At 43.1% G+C, this 22,787-nt stretch overlaps 1 protein-coding gene across 1 annotated transcript in view; it reads right to left on the reverse strand.

Moving 5' to 3' along the window:
- CCDC93 (CCC complex scaffolding subunit CCDC93) overlaps nt 1-22,787 on the reverse strand; it is a 1,072,960-nt gene that overhangs the window by 420,995 nt on the left and 629,178 nt on the right. The window lies entirely within an intron of this gene.

Here is a 22,787-nt window from a genome sequence, read left to right on the forward strand (position 1 = left end):
TTGAATCCGGAAGCCTTCTTAGACATTCTACACACCAAAACATTGTCGACAAAAAGTCACAAAAGGCCTGTCAAAAAGTGACAGAGTGTAGCTCTCTTCACCGATTTGTGCTAACTGACGTGGAAAGAAAAGAACTGACTTTAGCGCGCCGAGATGACACCTATATAGGTGAAGCAGATATGACAACGGCGGAGACAACGCCGACAATGTCACGCGGAACTGACCGATGCCACCTACTGGCGCGCAAGCGTAATGTATGAAGAAAAATCTTCCGGATCCAGTCTGATGACAGGGAAATTCAAAGGTAAGAAATCTGCGGCTAGAAGCCTATATCAGACCAAGATATTTGGGAACTGGAGGAGAAAATGCTGCAATGTGATTTTTAAAATGTATTTTTTGTACAGCGATTATCAAATTAGGAACTTTTCTGTAAATAAGAAGGAAGAAAGTCTTCTGAGGTGCAGCTCGAATTTGTGCTGAAAGGAAAAGTCAGCAAAGTGCAAATAAAGCAAATTCTTTTAGCCTCCCAGGTTGCACAGAATTTAAGGGCAAATTACCCTTAACATTTTATGCTGGCATCAATTTTTTATTTCTTAGTAAATTGCAAGAAAAGTTATACTTCTCCTAAAGACAATCACTGAGGTATAAACTTCTGAACTAGTTGGAATGCCAGCAAGCTTTTCAAGGAGTCTTGCAACGTCTTCCAAAGAGGTTTTGTGGGAACCATGTGTCATTTCAGAAAATAATGTGCCAGTACTCTTGACTAAAACCGTAAGTGATTTAAAAATAATTGTTCTGGGCATTTTGGACATTTTACCAGTGACTTCTGTTGAACTCTTGAAGAGAATATCAATACATTCCTTGCTCCATTTGGACAGAGCAAAGCAAGTGAGTCCGATTTCCCTTTAGGGTATTCTGGAAGTTCTCCCCTTGAAAAAAGGCTTTTGGGGTGGACAAACAAACTCTACCTTCCTCAAGGTTGTTGGGATTCACTCTCCTAAACATTGTAACAAATGTTGGTAGAATTGTGGATTTTTAATCATGATGTCACATAAAAGGCAAAAGAGCTATATGTATTATAGAGAGTTAAGAAATCTAGTAATAAGGGTCACTTTGCCTATCATTTTTTCAAAATGAATTCCACTTCATTTTTCTCTCCAGCCACATTCAAGTAGTCATGCGTTATGGCCCATACTTGAAATGAACCAGGTAGGGTGACCAGATCCCAGGTTGCACACATCTCTCAGTTCACAGACAGAGCTATACAAATCTTACAGGCTCACACCGAAGTGCTACTTTACCGTTAAATGAAAACCTCTACATCAAGTCAAATTTACATGTACAGTAGAAGTGAAAAAAGCATAAACTTGATATTAATATCAGAGAAGTGATGATATGATTAAATACACAAAGTTAATTAATATATTGCTCAAGTCATCCTTAAACTGGAATTATCGCAGCCAGCCATGGACTTATCTGCTGTCTTTGATTTACCAGCCGCCAGCTTCTCTTTGAAAGGTTAAAAGCGTGGCTGAGGTCTTTCATCACAAACGGAATCACACCAGTTGAAATGGATGCATTCTTTCCCCCAAAGTCAGACACTATTTGTTTCGTATATGCATAAGGTATAGCATGGTCAAACGCTCTCTCTGCCTCCTGAAATCCACTCTTTTATCAATAAGTACAAATTCATGACCAAAGAATGTACAGGAGATATTTACACAAATGTGTGCTAAATTGTGCGCTTGACAGAACAACTGCCTCACTACTAGCAAGGATCACTATATTGCACATGTGCTGGAGAGTCCAATACTCGCCCTGTTGTTTAAGCAGCAGAGAGGAGCACACAACCTACTCATTGATATCATCACCCCCTGGGGTGGAGAACTGATCATTTTGGAGAAAGCCTGGGAGAAGTCAAGTCAATAAATAACAAAATCAGCAATGAGGAGAAACATGAAACAACCACAGTGGCTTGAACATTAGTTTAATGCAACACACACCACCCATAAGCCCACTCCCATACATTGGAGCATAATTAAATCTGAACGCAGCCGCCTTCTTGAAGTCCAAAATCCACAGTGCATCACTTTATGTTGTACTGGCCTTGTCGATGCTGGCATACACAGCATGATGCGCTCTTGCTGTTTTTTTCAGAGGCAAGCACAACTTTAGCTGGTGGTGCTACACCAGACAGGGCTAGGGTAGAGGGCTAGTAGCAGGGTGGTTTCTTCTTAGACAGTGGGCAGTAATTTGCACCTTCACTGCTGGTCATGTGAGAACTGGTTCAAGGGGGTTCCAGGGCTATCATGGGTTACTGAGACAACTGGGGTCTTTCTCCCTTGGTATACCGAAGCCACCTAGTTATTGGAGCTAACATGAGCAACAAATGCAATCCTTTGGCACTTTGCTCTGAGGTTAGCAAGGCGGAGCCTTCAAAAGCTTACTCGAGGAGGTGGTGTGGGTTAGGAACTCATGACAATACAAAGCATGCATAGCTAAATACTTGTACTGTATAGAAAAGAAGCCAGGTAAAGGACTGTAGCATTATTCTAGCATGGAAAATATGGATGCAAGAAGGAGGTAAATGCTAACAGCAGTTTAGTGAGAAACCTGTTGTAAATCCTTAGCTGAGGCATTGTTGGTCTCTGCTGCAGCTCTCAGATATAAATAATATGTACCAGCATCGTAGGGTAGGGTATCAAGAGAATGTTATGGAGACATGAGATCACGGCGTTCTGCCAATGTGCTCTGTCTGACCGCATCCAAGCCTACCTCTATATGTACATGAAGTAACTCAAGTATAGGGAGCATGTTTCATTTTTAAAGAGTTCAAGAAGGCTGTAGCAAAAAGTAAAAAGATGATTTGCAGAATGCACAGGCCTGGCTAGGAAAAGTTCTGTTATAAACAAAATGCACTCTGCACTCATGGCCTGCCAAAGAATTAACCAAGATGTAGCCTCGGCAAGCTGAGACACTGCCGGGTTGTATTTGGAGGTTCTCCCAACACTCTTCTCTGTATGATAAAACTATAATTCCCAGCGCTACTCGCCTGGGTGCAGAAATGCACAAGTGATTGGAGCATCACATCTTAGAGACACACATGAGCAGCACCTGATGTGTCACCTAGCGGGCATAAGTGCCAGGATCTACAGTATAAAGCACAGCACTTTGTTGTCAATTATCTGAATATTTTTGGATGAACTCATGAACAGTGTCATGCCTGGATGCCCAGCTGCCTGCCCCTAAGCCCCTGATAGAGGATACGGTGCTGGTTTCCTAGCCACTGAAAAGGGTATGAGGCTTTATTTCGCTTTATTTCAGCAATTGCGTAACCTTTGGAAATGTAGTTTTGATTTGATCTCATTAATACTTGCTTGTTAAGTAAACATTTTAAATCATCTCAGTGGTGTGCTTCCTGACCAGTCCACTCACTTTTCCATATCAATCATATTGAAACAACAGCACATCCCTGCAACAATCAGAATGCAAAACTGCTACATCGAAAATGCCAAATGTACAGACCTCTGTAGCACCTACTCAACAAAAGATCTGTGTAGGAAGGCCTCCCAGTTGTAACCAATGTCTAGGCCATTCTTATGGTGTTTGTCACAAAGCTCACAATGTTAATCCCTTTCTATTGCATTTTTTCAGCAATGGGACAAATTCATAAGTAGATTAAATAACACTGTTATCCAATCAAATCTCCATAAACAAGATCAACGAAAGGGCAGATCTAAAGCACTGGGAACACCTTACAATTGGACATACACAGAGCACCAATTAAACCCTCCCTTAAGCACCCGACCCTCACGTTAGTGCGACAGAGAAGTTAAAGGTGCACTCAGGAATCTGCTGTGGGATGGAAACTCAGAACGCGGTAAAACATACAATAACACTTAACTAATCAATGCCAAGAAAATGCTTTTACTTTTTATATGAAAGTGATTTACACACAACCAAATACTAAACATAAAATAAAAACTGTACACAGTAAAACCCAGACATCTCGTATCCCTTCTGAGTTACGTATCTATACAAGAATTTCTCTCAGTGTTAAACAATGTAAAACCCAACACAGAAATTATTAGTGATAAAATCTAAGTGGAACCATAAAGGGGAAGAAACAGCTTACCTTTTAATGTTAATCATGCCATTTGAGAGGAGACATGAGGAAAGAGTTTACATTTCAACTAGAAATTACTTAATGAAACAATTTAGGTCATACACAGGTATTTATATTTGAGGTTGAAGGAACTCTAAGGAAAGAACTACAGTGAAAGAACCAGACAGCTTTTTAAGAATCACTAAGCAGAATATTTTTCCAGAGAGAGAAAGTTTTTTAAGAAGTTGCTAAAAATAGTGCAACCATCACCTAAAGTGCAGCTGAATGGTGACTATGCAGTGTTAGCACAAGGAAATGTGGAGTTTCTCTTGAAAATGTAAATAGATGTGACGGCACTCAAAACTTGAATACCTTACATGATTTAGGTTGACAAGGAGAAATCAATTAGAAAATAAACTCAGACAGGAAACAGCCTTTACCATGCAGTTGGAACTACGCAATGCCTTTACCACGCATCCATTATCACACAATGACTTTTCTATGCATTGTCTTTACAAAGAAAGCCTTTACCATGAATATGCCTTTACCACGCATGCCTTTAAAACACAAGGGAAGCATTTAAGGTAAATATATATTTTTTTCCCATAAGAAAACAAAGGTTAAAGATGTTATAGTTAGGAAAACTTTATTTATTTTCCCCATACAAACCATACTTAAGGTACACGAACATTCGAAATTCTAAAGTTATAATTTGAACTTTAAATTTAGAACTTACACACCACCTTCTAATTACAAGTAACGCACCTACATACATATTGTTACTTATAACTTACACTTGAACTTAACACACCACCTTCCAATCACTCTATGTTGTGCACCTCCGTACTCAGTGTGCTCACCTCACTCGCCATACTACATTAACTATAACTCGAGCCTTCTCAATGCACTGGCTATAACCTTGTGTATGATATCACTTATGTCATGTCAAACCATAGCTTTCATAACAACACTTATGACATCTCAATTGAGATGATTTTTCAGAACAAAGTGCATGAAAGAGTCACGAGTTATAGTGCAGAGGTGCACATCTTAGCAATTTGAAGGTGGTGTGTGCCCCAGGGTCGCTAACTCTACAAAAGGGAGCAGGGCCACCCAGCTCGCCTCTCCAAGCCATTATAGGCCCCAGGGAGCCCACTTGCCGGAGCCACATTCCATATCCTAACTATAACGTGCCTGTAACCTTCGATTTTTCCACTGAATTTCTTTTTTTTTTTTTTATATATATTTTTTAATTGGTTTTTACAAATTTGTTCCCCCCCCCCGGACAGGTAAGCATTCTGTACAATAATATCATATTCTTTATGTATGTCAAACTTAAATAAGCATTAAAGGAAATTTTGCAAGACATATTCAATGCTTTACAGGGAAAGAAAAACCCCCAATCCAAACAATAACATAAATACATTGTAGCATTGATAATAAATCAGATTTGTTGCTCTCGCCAGGATGTGAGAGGAGACCAGATATTCATGCCCCTTTCACGTCGCCTTTTCCCTTTCCGCTTGTATATAGCTATCTCGATATTATGCACCGCTAATAACCTAGCTAGCCACTGTTGGAAAGTGGGTGGTAACGGGTCTAGCCAAGCCGAGGCTAGGCATAAGCGCCAGATGGCCATGGCAACAAAAATAAAATCATAGCCATTTTCAGGATTATCTGAGTCTTCCACCCCAAGTACCATTACCTCTGGTGACAGGACAACTTTTCTATGAAGAACAGCGGTTAAAAACCTCTCTATATCTTGTACCAGAGTCTTTAACACTGGGCAAGAGGCAAAGATATGAATAGAGTTTGCTTTAAATAGATTGCATCTCGGACAGCAAGTCCCAATACCAGTTCCCCATTTTGCAATCTTGTTAGGTGTATAGTAGAGAAAAAAACAGGTTTTATAAAATTGTGCCAAAAGTTTGGTAGAAATGAGAAGCGTTTGTGCTAATTGATAAGAGCCAAAAAATCTTTCTTTAGATATATCAAGTTTACTTTGCCACCTTATTGCCATTTTATCTAGATCGTCAGGGAGTTTGTCCAACAATAACACATAAACTCCACCAATCGAGTGTTTCCTAGAATGTATAACTGTCTCTACTATAGTAGATTCTTCCCATGATGTTTTTAGTCCAGTTTTATGAGTTAGGAAGGCCCTAATCTGAAGATATTTAAAAAAGTCCCGCCAGTCTAAGCCAAATTCTCCCTTCAAAACTTCAAAAGATTTAATACCCTGGTTAGTATAAAAGTCACCTAGTTGTACTATTCCCAAAGTAGACCATTTATTAACGCAGTTGTCTTTACAGATAGTTGCTGGAAGTATTGGATTATTTAATACTGGGGTGTAGTATGAGAATCGTCCGATTCCTAATACTTTTTTGACAGCCTTCCATACCTTAAAACAACTATAGAGAGTCTTAAATTTGACTTTTTTATGGTAGCTGTCATATATGTATTTCCAAAGATAGCCATAGCAGGAATTCCCCACCAATAGCTGAAAAATTGAAGCGGTGTGTTCCTCTGTGTTATTTGGACTTTGTAATAGTTCCTTGCTGTATAATAATACACATGTAGCTCTTTTTGTATCGTATTTAATAATGGCTTAAAATTTAAGTCCACAACTTCCGCTAAATTAGAGGAAATTGTAACACCCAGATATGTCGCTCCCTTCACCACCCTAGGATCATCTAAAGAGATTTTTTGATTCAGAACAATTTGTGTTTTTCCTTGATTTAATGCATAGCCAGAGACCAACCCGAATTTCTTGGCTTCGGCCTCTATGGTCAGCATTGCTACACCGGGGTCGGCAGTAACTATAGCAATATCATCAGCATAAGCTAATGTTTTTGTTGCATATCCCTGTGATATAATAGGGGTTATATGATTATTTTTCTCCAGGTAACGAATGAAGGAGTCAATATATATTGCAAAAAGCAATGGCGAACAAGGACATCCCTGCCGAGTTCCCGTGGAAACTGCAATTTCCTTGGTTAAACTTCCATTAACAGATACGACAGCCCTAGGATTATTATACATTTTTTGTAACGCCTGTATGATTTTAGTTTGAAATCCCACCGTCGCCATAGCTTTCCAGAGGAACTGCCAGGAGACCCTATCAAAGGCCTTCTCTGCATCCAGAAGTATCAGGGCCATAGGGTCTCCGGTAGCTTCTGTTCCATCAAAAAGTGTAATGACCCTCTGGATATGATTTATTGTTGATCTTCCGGGAACAAAACCATGCTGACTTTTAGCGATGACATTATGTATTATAGGTGCTATTCGATTTGCCAAGATTTTGGAATATATTTTTGAATCAGCATTTATAAGGGTTATTGGACGGTATGATCCTAGCTGTTCTGGTGGTTTCCCCTTTTTGGCAAAGATAACAATTTTGGCTTTAGACCAAGAGCCTGGAGGTTCTCCCCCAGAGAAGATATGTATAATTAAGTCCCTAAGTATATGTTTAATTTCTTCTATAAATATACTATAGAATTCTGATGGAATACAGTCCAATCCGGTTGACTTTCCTTTAGGGAGACTCTTGACTGCATTCAAAATCTCTTCCATGTTTGGAGTTTCCTCTAGAGCCAGCTGTGTATTTTCCTCGAGCTTTACGGTTTCACAATTCTCTAGGTATCTTTCTATTTCTATAATATCTCCATTACCATTATCCGTATATAATTCTTTATAGAACCGCCAAAATGCTTGTTTAATCTGTTCTGAATCTTTTAGCTGGCCTTCTACTGGGTCTTTAATTTCCCTTATTAGATTAACATTGGCTTGTTGTCGTAATCGCATTGCCAATTGATGTCCCACTTGCTCATTAACTTCATAAATTAATTCTTTTCGGGCCGTGGCTTTCCGAATTGCCTTATCTGCAAATATATTAGTAATTGCTGCTTTGGCGACTGCTACTTGAGCTAAGGTACTAGAAATATCCCCAGATATATCTATGTTGCTAGTAGCACTAATCAGTCCTATTTCTGCTAACTTAAGTTCATCCTGTAACCTCCGTAGTTCCTCTTTCTCTCGTCTGTTTACTCTGAATGAATAAGAGATAGTTTCACCCCGGACCCCTGCTTTCAATGTGTCCCAAACAACCTCTATTGATGTGCTATTAATATTCTCTGCTAAGAACTTGGGTATCCAATCTTTCATATGAGTACAATACTGAAGGTCATTCAGTAATGCTTTTTCGAATGACCATAAAGTAGGCTCTGGTTTAGCTAAGCTAATAGTCAATGTGCAGAAAAGAGGGTTGTGGTCAGATAATACCCGGGGCAATTTTACAGTTTGGGAGTTCTTGATTAATGAGTTAGAAAGTAGGATGTAGTCGATTCTGGTATGCGTGCGATGTGGGTTTGAATAAAAGGTATAGCCAAGGTCGCCAGTGTTAATATTAGAAGTCTGCCAACTATCCACAAGTCCATGTACAAGACACATATCTTTAAGAGAGCGATATACTTTAGGCTTACGTCCTTTATAGACCCAGTCATCTTTTAGGGACCAGTTAATCGGAAGGTTTATATTGAAGTCCCCACAGATCAAAGCCGGAAGAGGCCAATGTGATAATTCGTTAGAGACCTCATCGAAGACTCCGGGGTCGTCTTTATTGCTCCCATAAATAGCACAAATTGTTATATTTTGTCCGGTTTCATAACAGCAATCGGTGATAGCCCAACGGCCATGTTTATCAGTTTTAGAATTCTTGAACATCAATCCCCTCCCTTTAGCCAGGATAGCAACCCCCCGATTTTTAGCACCTTGTGACGTAGCACACACTAATTTATACCCTAGTGTATTTAACAGCAGGCTCTGGGACCCTTCAATATGCGTCTCCTGCATACATACGACATTAGCTCCCCAGTTTTGTAACCCAATCGCAACCATTTGCCTTTTCTTAGGATCATTTAGGCCGCCAATATTCAGAGATAATACTTTTATCCCAGCCATGCTCCTATAGTAAAAGTGCCATGTTTTGTAACCCAGACGATCTGGTTTCCTATAGCCCCTGCTGTTGTATCCCTATTCATTTTAACATAGATTTGCCATCCTTTAAGTCTGACCTGTCCGGCCTTCCCCCTTCCCCTCCCCCCACCCCCACCCCCACTTTTGAAGGTTAACTGGGCCAGATTGGTCCAGGGGTGTGACATCTGCGCAAGCAGGTCCTGTGAACTAGGCTAATTTGTTATAGATATATGATATGCTTATCTTTTATAGTTGTCACAAAGGATATTTTACCTAAGACTTTTAATTTCCTATTGCCTTTCAGTTTATGATTCCACAAAAATCCCCACAATATACCTTCTACAAAATACACATTGTGATAGTTAATTAATCTTATGTATTCTTTTCTTTACTGCAAATTATATCCGATTTAGATTATTTCCCTGATTTTTGAGAGGCTGTCTCTGAAATTTCTTGAAGATAGTCCTCCGCCTGTATTTCACTGTTAAAGTTTCTTGTTACACCTTTAAATATTATTTTTAAGCGTGCCGGATTTTGGAGGAATACTTTTGCTCCGATTTTTTCAAATGGTTCAATTAGCTGACGCATTTTCCATCTTCGCTCCACAGTGGTATGAGCAAAGTCTGGCCTGGCGAAAAATTTAAACCCCTTGTGCTCTCTTTGAGTAGTAGGTCTAGCCAGATCATAGATTTTTTCACGGAGGAGAAAATTCCCAAAACAGACCAGCATTGCCCTTGGATATTGATTTTTCTTGTTAAAGTTTTTTGATAGCATTAGGGGAAAGCGATGAGCTCGCTGGACTTCCCTTTCCATGTCCCAGGCATCCAGTTCCGGAAATGATGTTTGGAGTATATTGATCATTGCACCCCGGGCATCGCTTCCCTCAAAGTTCTCCGGAATACCAAGAAACCTTAAATTGTTCCTTCTGGATCTGTTTTCGTGATCCTCCACTTTGACCATGAGATCCCTTATTATTCCGTCTTGTTCTGTTTCTTTTTTCGAAGGGTCGCAACATCGGTTTCAAGGTTCTCGGTACGAGTTTCTACGCTGGCCATTCTTTCTGAAATCTCGGAGCAGATATTGCCCACTTTCTTCACAGCACCTTGTAATTTTTCAATAGCCATGCGGTTCTTTTGGCTTTCTTTTTTGACATCCTCATGATAGTTTTTTATTGAGGAAAGCACCTGGGACAACAAGGGTTCGGTGGTTTTTTCTTGATTTCCCTGTGCATCCGGATTTTGACATGGTATTTCTTCTGGTAATATGATCTTTTGGCTTCTCCGAGGGGGATTAGGTCTACTACTGATGTAATCCGTGTTGTTACCAGGGTCTGTAGTTTCCTCGTTCAGCACGTTTCGTTCTCTTTTGTGTTTTGACCTTTTTTTCCCTTCCCCACTTTTTTTTGTCCTGATGTTGATTTCACTAGTTACTCTTGAGTCATTGAGACCGGTGATCTCCAAAGATACGGCTCCCCTTCGTGCACTTGGGCTTGATTCTCTTGAATTACTTAGTTGACTGGAGCCGCTAGAGATAGACATCCCTGTTTCGTATAATTCTGAGTCAGAGTCTTCATCCAGGGGAGAGTGTACTTCTTCCCCCACTGAGGGATTTTGTGGATTAGAGAAGTTGGAGAAGGGGATCAATTTCTTCATTTCCTGGTCATTCACAGTTATATCGCTTTGGCAATCCTTATACAAGGGGCTAAATATATTAGAGATTTTTGGTTGTGAAGTTTCACTTAAGCCAGTATTTTTTGCTGTTGCTTTTAGATTTTTTATCGTTTGCAGTCTCTGCGCTTTTTTAGCCATTAGTTCCAATTTAGCATCTTCCACTGTTTCAATCCCTTTCAACTTCGTGTTGGTAGCCTCTTTCTCCTTTTCTTTCTCTTTCTCTTTCTCTCTCTCCTTTCGTTTGATCTTTTCTCTTTCTTTTTCCAGTTTTTTTCCCCCATATTTTTATCTTTAATTTTGCTTTTTTCCTGAGCCTCTATTCTTGACGGGTCATTAACTGGGTCCCTTGCCAGTTCTTTCTCCTTTGCTTTAATTCCTCTGGTTTCAGGACCCTTGTGCCTGTTAGTTGTATATTGGGCTGATATCAGCTCAATTACTGTGTTCTCAAGGTCTTGTGGGTTCGATGAACACCATGGCTCTCTCTGTAAGGGTTCACCTGCTTCACCTGCTTCGTCCCCCTTTTCATTGTTAAGGGTGTCTTTATTTACTACTTGTTCTTTTGCCAGGGTGTATCCTTCCCCTCCATCTCTCCTAAATTCTTTGTCCTTCAGGTTCTCTCCAGTATTTTTTTCCCCCATTTCCCCCATTTCTGAGGCTTTATGGGTTTTATAGGCTTTAGAGGACTTAAGAGGCGTAGCTTTCCGTGCCTGATATATTGCAGGCGTCAGTACACCCCACCGATCTCCTCTCTGAAGCTTTCTCTGATTTAATATGCCTGGTAAAGATGCAGACACCCACACCAACACCAATAGAGAAACAGTATTAATTGCTGTTCCAAACCCCAAAAGTGACGATGAAGCATATGGAACGGACGAAACCAATGAGAAGCCCCGAGTGCCAGCACCAGCTCCAGCACTAGTTACAGCTGTGCAGAGTAGACGGGAAAAGCACTGCCTCTTCGTTTTTAGATTGTGTCTGATGCTGCTACTGCAACTACAACAGCTGCTGCTGTTACGTCTAGGCTTCATCTGCATTTACTTCCAAGCACCCTTTTCTCCTTTTTTTTCTTCCCCCCACCTCTGCTCATCCAGCTCCAAGTGTCTCCAAGCAACAGATCACGTGAGATGCGTGGGGCGGGGGGCGTGAGAGGCTGAAAAATCAGTACGCTGCTGTCTGCAGATGACATCCGAGAGCAGAGGGGAGCAGACGAGTGAAAGGGAGCGCCAGCATTGAAGGAGAAGCGATAAGCAGCATGAAAAGTATTGCGAATGGCAGATTAAGCACAAACATGAACGTGAGCCTGAGGATGTTTGAATTTTTTCCACCCGGGCGTGGAGGCACAAAAGGGCACAAAAGAGCGCCGGCACCGGCCAGAGAAATAGGCACGAGAAAATCGATATCAGCAAACAAGTCAGGCTAGTTAAGTAAATGCTTTTCACAGGTTTTCACAGGTTTTTAACAGGGGTCGAAGCCACAAAAGACAAACAGGCACTGTAGCACTGTAGCTCTATAGTTGCCAGCAGCGGTGAGACGGTCGTATTATCACGAATATCATCATGGATGACTGCGTGACTCGCTGTAAAGGAACCACCTGAATTCCAGAAACTTAAGTGCCAATAACAATTACTGGGTAAAAAGCAAAAGAGAAAATATGTAAGGTAAAGCTACTTGCGTTGCTTGCGTCTTGTGGCTTGTGGTTTGTGGTTTGTGATTTACGATTCGGAGTTTACAGCAGAGATTTAGAGGTCGAGGCTGAGGTGAAGATCAGTTCAAAGTAGGCCAGGGTTTTGTATAATCCACAATGCGATGTTCAAACGAAACGCTGATTAATTTCAGCATAGCCTTCCGGTATGACTTTCTGGCACTCCAATTTCCCCTCTGCAGCTCATCATATTATTTTCTTGATACACCTCGATGTCTCTTGATGTTTAATAACTGAGGGCGTAATGAGCATAGTATGGATACAGGGGATGTGGGAGTCATGTAGAGATCGTTTTAGTTAAGTTGTTGGAAGCACTTTCTCTGCAAAAGAAACAGGTTAGCCCATTGTCACAGAGCGCTGCTGCTACGACCGCTCACGCGGACGCCATCTTTCCACTGAATTTCTAAGGTTTTTAAGTAGGACTTGCATTAAACAGAGTGGTGGGGAAAGGGGGCGGGCCTCTGACTAGCTCCCAGGAATCCAGCTGTGTAGGACTTACAGGAGGTACCAGGAGGGCTTATTGGCCCCCAAGGTCCCTCTGGAGTAAAATGGACTTCATCCCCAACCATTATTGCGCCAGGAGCTGCGTTTGCAGAGTGGTGGAGAAGCAAGTCCCACACAGTGAGTTTGCTGAGAGTTTTTCAGTGGCCATGCCCCCTTTCTCCACCACTCTGTAAACTCGCCTCCTGGTGGATAGAGGGGGCGTGGCCTCCGTAGAGTTGCAAGCTTTTTTTTCTATTATTTTAAGAAGGGGGGGTGCATGGCCCCCCTTCCCAGGACAGTTTTATTTATTTTCATCAAAAAATGGGAGGGTGTGGTGGGGCTGTGTGGCCCCTCCGGCCGATTTTGACCCTGTGGACCCCATCCCCTGGGGCCCGGCCTTTTATTTTTAATATAATTCAAAGGGAAGAGGGCCCATTACCTTGCCATTTTCAGCCCCAGGCCCCCCTTTATTTTTTTTTATTTTTTTTGTAAATGACCCTCCTCCCAGGCCACCTCCGCCCTGGGGACCTCATCCTCCGGGGCCTGCCCCTTTTTTTAACATGTATTTTTAAAAACAAAAAAAGAGAGGAGGGCCATGCGGCCCCCATCCCGGGCCAGGGACCCCATCCCCCGGGGCCCAGCCTGTAGCGTGGGTGCTCTGGTCCCACCCAGGGCACCTGCATTTAAAATGTTGGGGACCGCAGGGAGAGCCTGAAGGCCCCCAGAGGTCCGGCATTGCTTTGAGACCCAGGGAGCTGCTAACATGCAGCTCCCTGGATCCCAAAGAAATGTGTCTGTTTCCCTACTCACTTCACAGCGGGCAAGGAAACAGACACATGCTCTGCTTTCAGCAAGTGAGATCATTTTGTGCTCTTGCTTATTGAAAGAAGAGCATTTGTTTGCGATGGCTTGGCAGGAGTGGTGCTTCCGCCAAGCCATAACAAACTGCAATGTTTCGGGGGTGGGCACCCCGGGACATTGTTGGAACTGGCCCTGGGGGTTGGTGGTCACCATGGCCATGTAGGGCTGCATGAGGGAAGCAATGCTGACCACTCGTTTGTTAAGTAAACCCCAGGGAGGTGGTGGTCCCCGGGGCCAGGGGTTCGCAACGGACCCCCTTCATTATTGTATTTGTGCCCAGGGGAAGTGGTGGTCCCTGGGGCTGCATGGGAGGCAGAGCGCCCGCCTGAATTATTTATTTTCCCTGTGGACCCCACACCCCACCATATCTGGGGGGTCAAGGTATTCCTACACTGCCCCTTTTCTTTTTTTAAAACTTATTTTCTGGGACTCTGCTTCAAGCTGAGTCCCAAGATGGCTGCCAACACTTCATGGTTAAAGTGTTGGCCGCCAATCAAATTTTAGTAGGATCTGCGAGTCCACTGCAAGGAATCACGTCCCCAGATCAATTATATTTTTTAAACTTTAAATTTCTCTAAAACTACTGAATAGATTTACACTGAATCATGCTGTAGTCGCGTTCAAAAAATGAAAATCCCCATAGACATAACATGGGGAAAACACATTTTGGGACCTCCTTTTTTCTCGGCCGCCGCTTGACGGATTACCCTGAAACCTTCAACACAGCAGCTGAACCAAAAACGGGAAGTTTTGTGAAAATTTTGCGGAGATTCGTCATGCGCGCCAAAGTTATTGGCAAAACAAAAAATGCTTTTGCTACAGAAACTTTGATTCTAACTATAACTACCTACTGGCGACTGCCAGTATGTAATATATATATTACCTACTGGCAGTCGCCAGTAGGTAGTTATAGTTAGGACCTATTTTCCACAGGAAATCCGCAACATTCTATTTGGAATAACGTTGGCGTCGATTGATGAATCTTCGCGAAAGTTTCCAAACTTTTGGCCAGCTCCGGTCCGCTCCTATCCTGAAAATTTCACGGTGATTCGTCAAGCGGGGCCGAGAAAAAAGGGGGGTCCCAAAATGCGTTTTCCCCATGCATTTTCCCATAGGACCTGTTGACGCAGCTACAGCCCGAAGTGCTGAACGGAATTACACCAAATTTGGCACAGAGGTAGTCCTCAGTTCAGACTCGTGCCTTTTGCTTAAATGGTGTAAACCCGTTCAGTAGTTCCTGAGATAATCAAAAGTAAAATCACATATATATCTGGGCGCAGCCTAACCACACTTCTCATTGTGAGATCTGATTGGCTGTCAGCACTTCATCCAAGAAGTGTTGGCAGCCATCTTGGGACCAATATACATGATAGCACCTCATTAAAAAGCATTGCAGTTAATAGAAGGTTTTAAGACTTTGGTTACATTATAAATCATTTGTTGATGGTACCATACTCATTTTAGGAATTGTGGTGTGTTCTAAGGTGATTCTACCATGTGAAAAAGCCTTCTGCTGTGATATAATGAATCATGTTTGAGATAAAACTATTTTCTCATGCTTTTCCCAGAGGTTTGGGAGGTGATTTATAAGCTAAACTGAGAGCATATTTTCTATAAATTCACATTATCTTTCTCAGTCATGTGAGAATGAAGTCTGACATTCTCAGTAAAACATGTACATCCAACAAGGGCAGAGACTGTCAGTTGATTCCTTTGTGTTCTACTGCAGCTTCCCAGAGTGTTCTAAAGAACAACTAGAGCGCTAACAGTCCTACTTATGACAAACGTATGGCACACCTGAAGCAATCTTGGTTGGAATAAAGTGGTAACTCTTAAAACATTTAATTTACAAAGGAACAACATGAGGGGGTTCATTTTGCCATAGAAATTATGATTAGTGCTGCAGAAAGAAAAATTAGGGCACATTTTGACTTCTCAAATCCTCTTCTATTTCATAAAAAAATTCTGACATGCAGACTGAAACATGCACTTTCAATACCAGCAGCAGACTTCCCTGGTGAGCAGTAGCTTTACTACAGTGATCTAATGAGCAACTAGAGTGCTAACATTCAGAATGTATGGCAAATGTGTGACACATCTGACTGCCTTCTTGATGGAACCAAAGTAAAAAACTGAAAGTATTTCCTACTGAGGAGACTGCAGTAAATGAGGAAATTAGGAAACTTCATAACAAATACATCTCCCAAGATGGCCACCAGAGACAAAAGAGCCCAAATGTAGCCCAAATATCACCCAGATGTAGCCCAAGTATAGCCCAATCACTGAATGTACCAGAGTGTTCTTAAGAACAACTAAAGCGCTTACTGTCTTACTTATGACAAACATATGGCACACCTGAAGCCATCTTAATTGGAATAAACTGGTAACACTTAAAACATTTAATTTAAAAAGGAACACAATGAGGGGGTTCATTTTGCCATAGAAATAATGATTAGTGCTGAAGAAAGAAAAATTAGGGCACATTTTGAGTGACTTCTCAAATCCTCTTCTATTTCATTAAAAAGTTCTGATATGCAGACTGAAACATACACTTTTAATACCAGCAGCAGACTTCCGTGGTGAGCAGTAGCTTTACTACAGTGATCTAATGAGCAGCTAGAGTGCTAACATTCAGAATTTATGGCAAATGTGTGACATATCTGAATACCTTCTTGATGGACTCAAAGTAAAAAACTGAAAGCATTTCCTACTGAGGAGACTGCAGTAAATTAGGAAATTAGGAAACTTCATAACAAATAAATCTCCCAAGATGGCCACCAGAGACAAAAGAGCCCAAATGCAGCACAAATATCACCCAGATGTAGCCCACATGTAGCCCAATGACAGAAGTGTGCAAAAAACACTTATTTTTTGTGTATTTGCAGTTTTATATAGTGCAGACTTGTCAGGTATTGGAGTGCTTTACATGAGCATTGGTTACATCACACAAGATCAAATTCATTTTGGTTGTAGACATGGGGAGATTAAGTGATTTGATCAGAATCACAGAATGTTGAGCTGAAGCAGAAACTCCAACCTGGTTCCCCAGTTGCAAAGTCTGCAGCTCTGGAAGTAACACCACATCCTCTCCCCTAGGTGCAACATTTAATCAAGTGGTCAACTGGATAAAAAAACATAAAGATTACAAATAATTTAAAAGTTCTTTGTCGCTATTTGAAAACTCAGAAAATATGTCCTCATTTTAGTTTTTTAGAGCACTAACCATAATTTTGATGCAAATAAGACCCTCTCATATATGTAATTTCTAAAGGAAATACTCTAGGTATTACAGTTTTGATTACATCAAGATGACGTCAGGCGTTCCACACTTTTGTAAAAAATATAGAATGGAAGCCCTCTAGTTGTTCATTGGGATACTGTTGAGAGGCAGGGGCCAGGGGCACAGACTCTGAAAATTGAAGGCAGGTAGGAGAGTGCAGAGGCAACAATTTGACCACACTGGGCAGGCAGGAAGGGCAGTGGCAGCACAACAGACTATGGAGGGCAGTGGGAAGGGGGGAAGGGGCAACAAACCAACAATACAGGACTGGCAAGAGAGGCTGTGGCAATATAATAGTCCATTGTGGGCAGAAGGAAGAGGCAGTGGTAGTACAACCATACAGACCCGTTTCAGCCAGGAAACGTCCAATGTTTTTAAGCTCAAATGGGCTTTATTTGATCTGTCTCCTGTCTACAATCTCCTCTTTTTCAATGTAACTCAAAGGGGGAAATCAATACCCCAGTTTTTTTTCAAAATCTCCCTCTTACCAAGTTCAAAATGTTCGCAAATATGGTACATTGGATCATGGTAGGCAGGAGGATTTGGGGTAGGGACATGGACTCGGATAACAGAGGACTGGAGGGACATGGAGAGGTGCACCAAACTGACCCTACAGGGCAGGCATCAGGGTTTGCAGCAGCACAATACACCACACAGCGCATGCGGGACAGGAGTGCAGCCCAACAATCCATAGAAAGCGATAGGGAGGTGACAGGACCATGCACATGGACAACAGAGAACAGAGGGGAAAGAGGCAATGGTAGCTAGCTGACCATAATGGACAGACAGGAGAGAAAGCTGCAGCATAACAGACCATAAAGGGCAGGAGGGACCGGTCAGGGGCATTACAATGGAACAGATAAGCCAGGAGGGAGGGAATAGGGGTCTGCACATGGAAACAGTGGGCTGGGGGCAAGGGGGCAGGGCAGGAGAAGCAAGATGACCACGGAGGTCAGGCAGGATGGGCACTAGAAACAAGACACACCATGGAGAGCAACAATGAGACTATGATGGCATACACACAGACCATGGGGAGAAGGTGGGAGGGGGTCAGGGGCAGCTAGCTGACCACACAGGGAAGGTGGAAGGGGTCATGGCAGCACAGAAGACCATGCATGGCAAGCGGGAGGGTTAGTGGCAGCACAATGGCTATGATGGGCAAGAAGGAGGGTGCAGGGGCATGCACAAAGGACCATGGAGGATAGAAGGGAGGGTCAGGACCTGGGCACAGACAAGAGAGTTCAGGGGAAGGGGCCTCACAACAGACCGTGCGGGGCAGGCAGGAGGAGCAGTTGCAGCACAACAGACCAGGGAGGGCAGAAGGGTGTGGCAGTAAAATGGACCATGGAGGACAGGAGGAAGGGGATAGGGGCATGGCATGTGGACAGGTAGGGTGGAGGTGTCAGGGACAGGTTACAGTCATCTGACAATGCTAGGCAGGTGGGAGGGGAGTGGCAGCTCAACAGAACACTCAGAGTAGATAGGAGTGGCAGGTCCATGGAACATGGTGACCAAAAAGGATGGAGCAGGGGCATGCACAAAGACATCGGAGGGCAGGGGGAGAGAGAATAGGGGCAGCAAGCTAAGCACAGAGGCTAAGCAGGAGGTCAATGATGGGCCATAGAATTGGGCAATGGAGGGCAGGAGAAGTGGACTGGTAAATCATGCTAAATGGAGGGCAGTGGCAGCACACCAGACCATGCATGGCAGGAGGGAGGAGGCTAGTCCATGGATTCAGACAACAGATGATAGGGAGGAGGTGGATGGGGCAGCAAGCTAACTGTTCAGAGAAGGTGGGTATTAGGAAATGTATTGTTTTTAAAATGTGTGTCTGTGCGAACTACTTAAAATATGAACAAGTATGCAGCATAATCTCACTTTTATTCAGGAAGAAGAGGACGTTTGTGACTGTGACTCCGGGCTCACTTGACAGAAACACCCCCTGACCCACCACCCCCCATCGCAAAATGTAATGCCCGTGAAAAGGGTAGGTGGACGCAGTGTTATATAGAACATAGTCCTGAGAGCACGATTGAAAATGAAAACTAGATATAGTATATGGAATAAACTATGCACCAAAAAGTGTGATATAAGATGAACCGGGGCGTGAAATATAATATGCAATACATTGTGCGCAATGACAGATTCATTGGAGAGCCCGAGATAGCACAGGCACTAGCGCGTGCTATGCGATATGCGCCTTGGAGTGTAATATGCACAGGGCAGTGTTGTGTAACCTAACTAGTCTCTAAAGTTGTAATATAAAATATGTGCTGGGGAGTGTAACGTTGCATATGCACTGTGACAAAGATATGGATCCCAGATTGTAATATGTATGGCATAGCGCTGTGCGTTATAACATAGGCATCAAGGAAGGCACGTTAGATGGGGCAATATAACCTGTGCGAAGGCAAGTGTGGCATGACATATTCACGGGGTGGTGTTACAGTGCACATGGGCTAGAGAGTGTCATAGCATACGCACTAGCTGGTGGAATACAACACAGAGGTGTGAGGCACTCGGCGGGCACTGGAGGGTGTAACACAGCATTGGGCTCAGCCAGGAGCATGCTGTGACTCTCAAATGAGGTTTGTCTCCTTTCCAGAGAGTAAAATAAAAAGTATTACACATCCGGCGGTGGATGTGTGTTTTATTAACCGTGAGGGGGGTTTCTTGCATAGTTGGTCGAATTTTTGTCGAATCCCCTTTGAATGGCTTGGTGTGCGTGTATATTAAATGTGCCCGTCAATAGCTACACATGTTTGTATAAATAAACGACAAGGGTGTCTACTTGGAGAGTACCCACCGGCGGGGGTGCAGGGATTAGGCATGGTAGGGCATCAGACACGGCATAGCTTCACTAGCGGTGTAAATACATTCATGTGGATTCATTCTATGCATAGTCGCCTTTTAATGAATATCACGCAAATCGTCATGGTGATAGGTACATACGGTTTGTCCAGCATGTCCTAGGTGTTTCTATAAATATATATTTTTTTTTAAATAATAAAAAACAAAGGCCGGCCCCGGGGGATGGGGTCCCCGGGGCCATAAGTGGCCTGAGGAGGGGGGCAACGCAGCCCCCTCCTAAAGAATAAAAAAAAAAAAAAAAGAAGGCCATGACCCGGGGGTTGGGGTCCCCGGGGCTGATTAAGGCCTTGGGAGGGTCAAATTTATTTTTTTCAACAAAAAAAATTAGGGTGCAGGCCCTGGGGGATGGGGTCCCCAGGGCCAGTAAATTAGAAAAAGAAGGGGGGCCACAGAGCCCTCCTTCTTAAAAAAATTAAATAAATAAAAGACGCCACCTCCTTGCAGCACTCTGCAAACGCGAACCCTGGCCAGTTGTAAGTTAGGAAATTAATCCCCCTTCAATACTGAGGGTCCCTGAGGGCCAACTAGCCCAACAGGTATCTCCAGTATGCGCCAGGGAGCTGTGTTGCAGACAGGTGTTCTGAGGCCACGCCCCTTTTTACACCTCTATGCAACGCAGCTCTGTGGCGCTTACTGGAAGTACCTAGTAGGCTAGTTTGACCCTAGGGACCCTTAGGATTCAAGGGGACTTAATCTCTCAACTTAGAACGGCCACAGGGCGCGTTTACACAGTGGTGAAGGGAGGGGACGGGGCCTGAGGTGACGTGTGCAAACACGCCCTGTGGCGCGTTTTAAGTTGGGGAAATAATTCCCTTTCAATCCTGAGGGACCCTGGGGGCCAACTAGCCCACCAGGTGCTTCCAGTAAGCACCACTGCTCTGCGTTGCAGAGAGGTGGTGCAGGCCGTGCCCCTTTTTACACCTCTCTGCAATGGCGATTACTGGACGTACCTAGTGGGCTATTTTGCCCCTAGGGATCCTCAGGATTTAAGGGGGACTTAATCTCCCAACTTAAAAAACGGCCACAGGGCGTGTTTACACAGTGGGGAAGGGAGGGGACGGGGCCTGAGGTGACGTGTGCAAACACGCCCTATGGCGCGTTTTAAGCTGGGGAAATAATTCCCCTTCAATCCTGAGGGCCCCTGGGGGTTAACTAGCCCACCAGGTGCTTTCAGTAAGCGCCACTGAGCTGCGTTGCAGAGAGGTGGTCTAGGCCGTGCCACTTTTTACACCTCTCTGCAACGCAGCTCTGTGGCGCTTACTGGAGGTACCTAGTGGGCTAGTTGGACCCTAGGGACCCTCAGGATTCAAATCAACTTAATCTCCCAACTAAAAACGGCCACAGGGCGTGTTTACACAGTGGTGAAGGGAGGGGGCGGGGCCTGAGTTAACGTGTGCAAACAAGCCCTGTGGCGCGTTTTAAGTTGGGGAAGCTTACTGGAGGTACCTAGTGGTCTAGTTGGACCCTAGGGACCCTCAGGATTCAAGGGGACTTAATCTCCCAACTTAAAACGGCCACAGGGCGTGTTTATACAGTGGGGAAGTGAGGGGACGGGGCCTGAGGTGACGTGTGCAAACACGCCCTGTGGCGCGTTTTAAGAGGTAGTTTTAATCCCCTGCCCTATTATATACTAGGGGCTTACAGAGGAGGTCATGCTGATCACAGGGGGGACCCCAACGCATAGTGTTCCCTAGTGCATGTAGGTGTTTTCACTGTATTCTGAGTGTCTTTTAACATAGCACTGGCTCTAGGACTGGTTAGTCAGACTCAGTTACCACCAGTATCCGTCTGAAAAAGTTGAGGGTACAGGATGATTTTGCAACAAGGCTTCTTTCTGCTCTTCTGTTTGTTCTTTCTGCACGTTATCCTTCTTCCTGCACTTTTCTGCGTCTTTGAGGACTTCTGTTGCTTCTTTCTGCATTTCTTTTTTTTCTTTCTGTGCGTTTTTTTTTGTTTCTTCACATGTCCTATCTCTGTAGGCATAGTTAGAAATTAGCATTTAAAAAACCTTTGAAATTCACTGAAAAAACCATAGGTTTCAGGCACGTTATAGTTAGGAATTAGCATTTAAAAAACCTTAGACATTCACTGAAAAAACCATAGTTTTCAGGGGCGTTATAGTTAGCTGGACTTTTCACTCGTACAAAACCATTGAAATTCCCCCGTTATAGTTAGTTCAGCTAACTATAACTCGCGCGCCCGCAATGCACTGCTGATGACGTCACATATTACATCACTCATGACATGGTCAGTGACATCACTCATTACATCACTGATGACATCTCAAATGACATCACTGGTGACATCATCCTTGAGATAGAGTGGCAGACCTCCTCTCCCCCTAATATAACCTTTGATACACACATTCAAAAATAGAAACTAAAATTTTCAAAACAATGGATATAACAATATCAGTTACAACAACCTATTCAGTAATTCTAAGATCCACATACACATCCACTCTTTCACCAACAGTCCTATACAGTCACTCATACATGTACTCACTCATCATATGTACTCATACACCTATACATCCTGTTACACAACGCCACTCATCCATAGAGTTACTCACACACATAGTCACTCATGCTAATAAAGAATCAAACATCCATTTACTTGCATATACAGTTATACACACACCACCACACTTACTTCTACAGAAACGTACACATACTTAGCCTTTTAAACAATCACTTATAGAAACACATACTTATTCATACAGGAACTCTTTCAATCTCTCACTCTCACATATACTCCCTTATATACACCAATAGTCACATATACTAGTTTAAAACATATGTAGTTACTCATAAAGACACTATTGAGACAGTCATTCACACA

The sequence above is a fragment of the Triturus cristatus genome, chromosome 3_2 (assembly GCF_964204655.1).
Source record: "Triturus cristatus chromosome 3_2, aTriCri1.1, whole genome shotgun sequence".
NCBI classification, from domain to species: domain Eukaryota; kingdom Metazoa; phylum Chordata; class Amphibia; order Caudata; family Salamandridae; genus Triturus; species Triturus cristatus.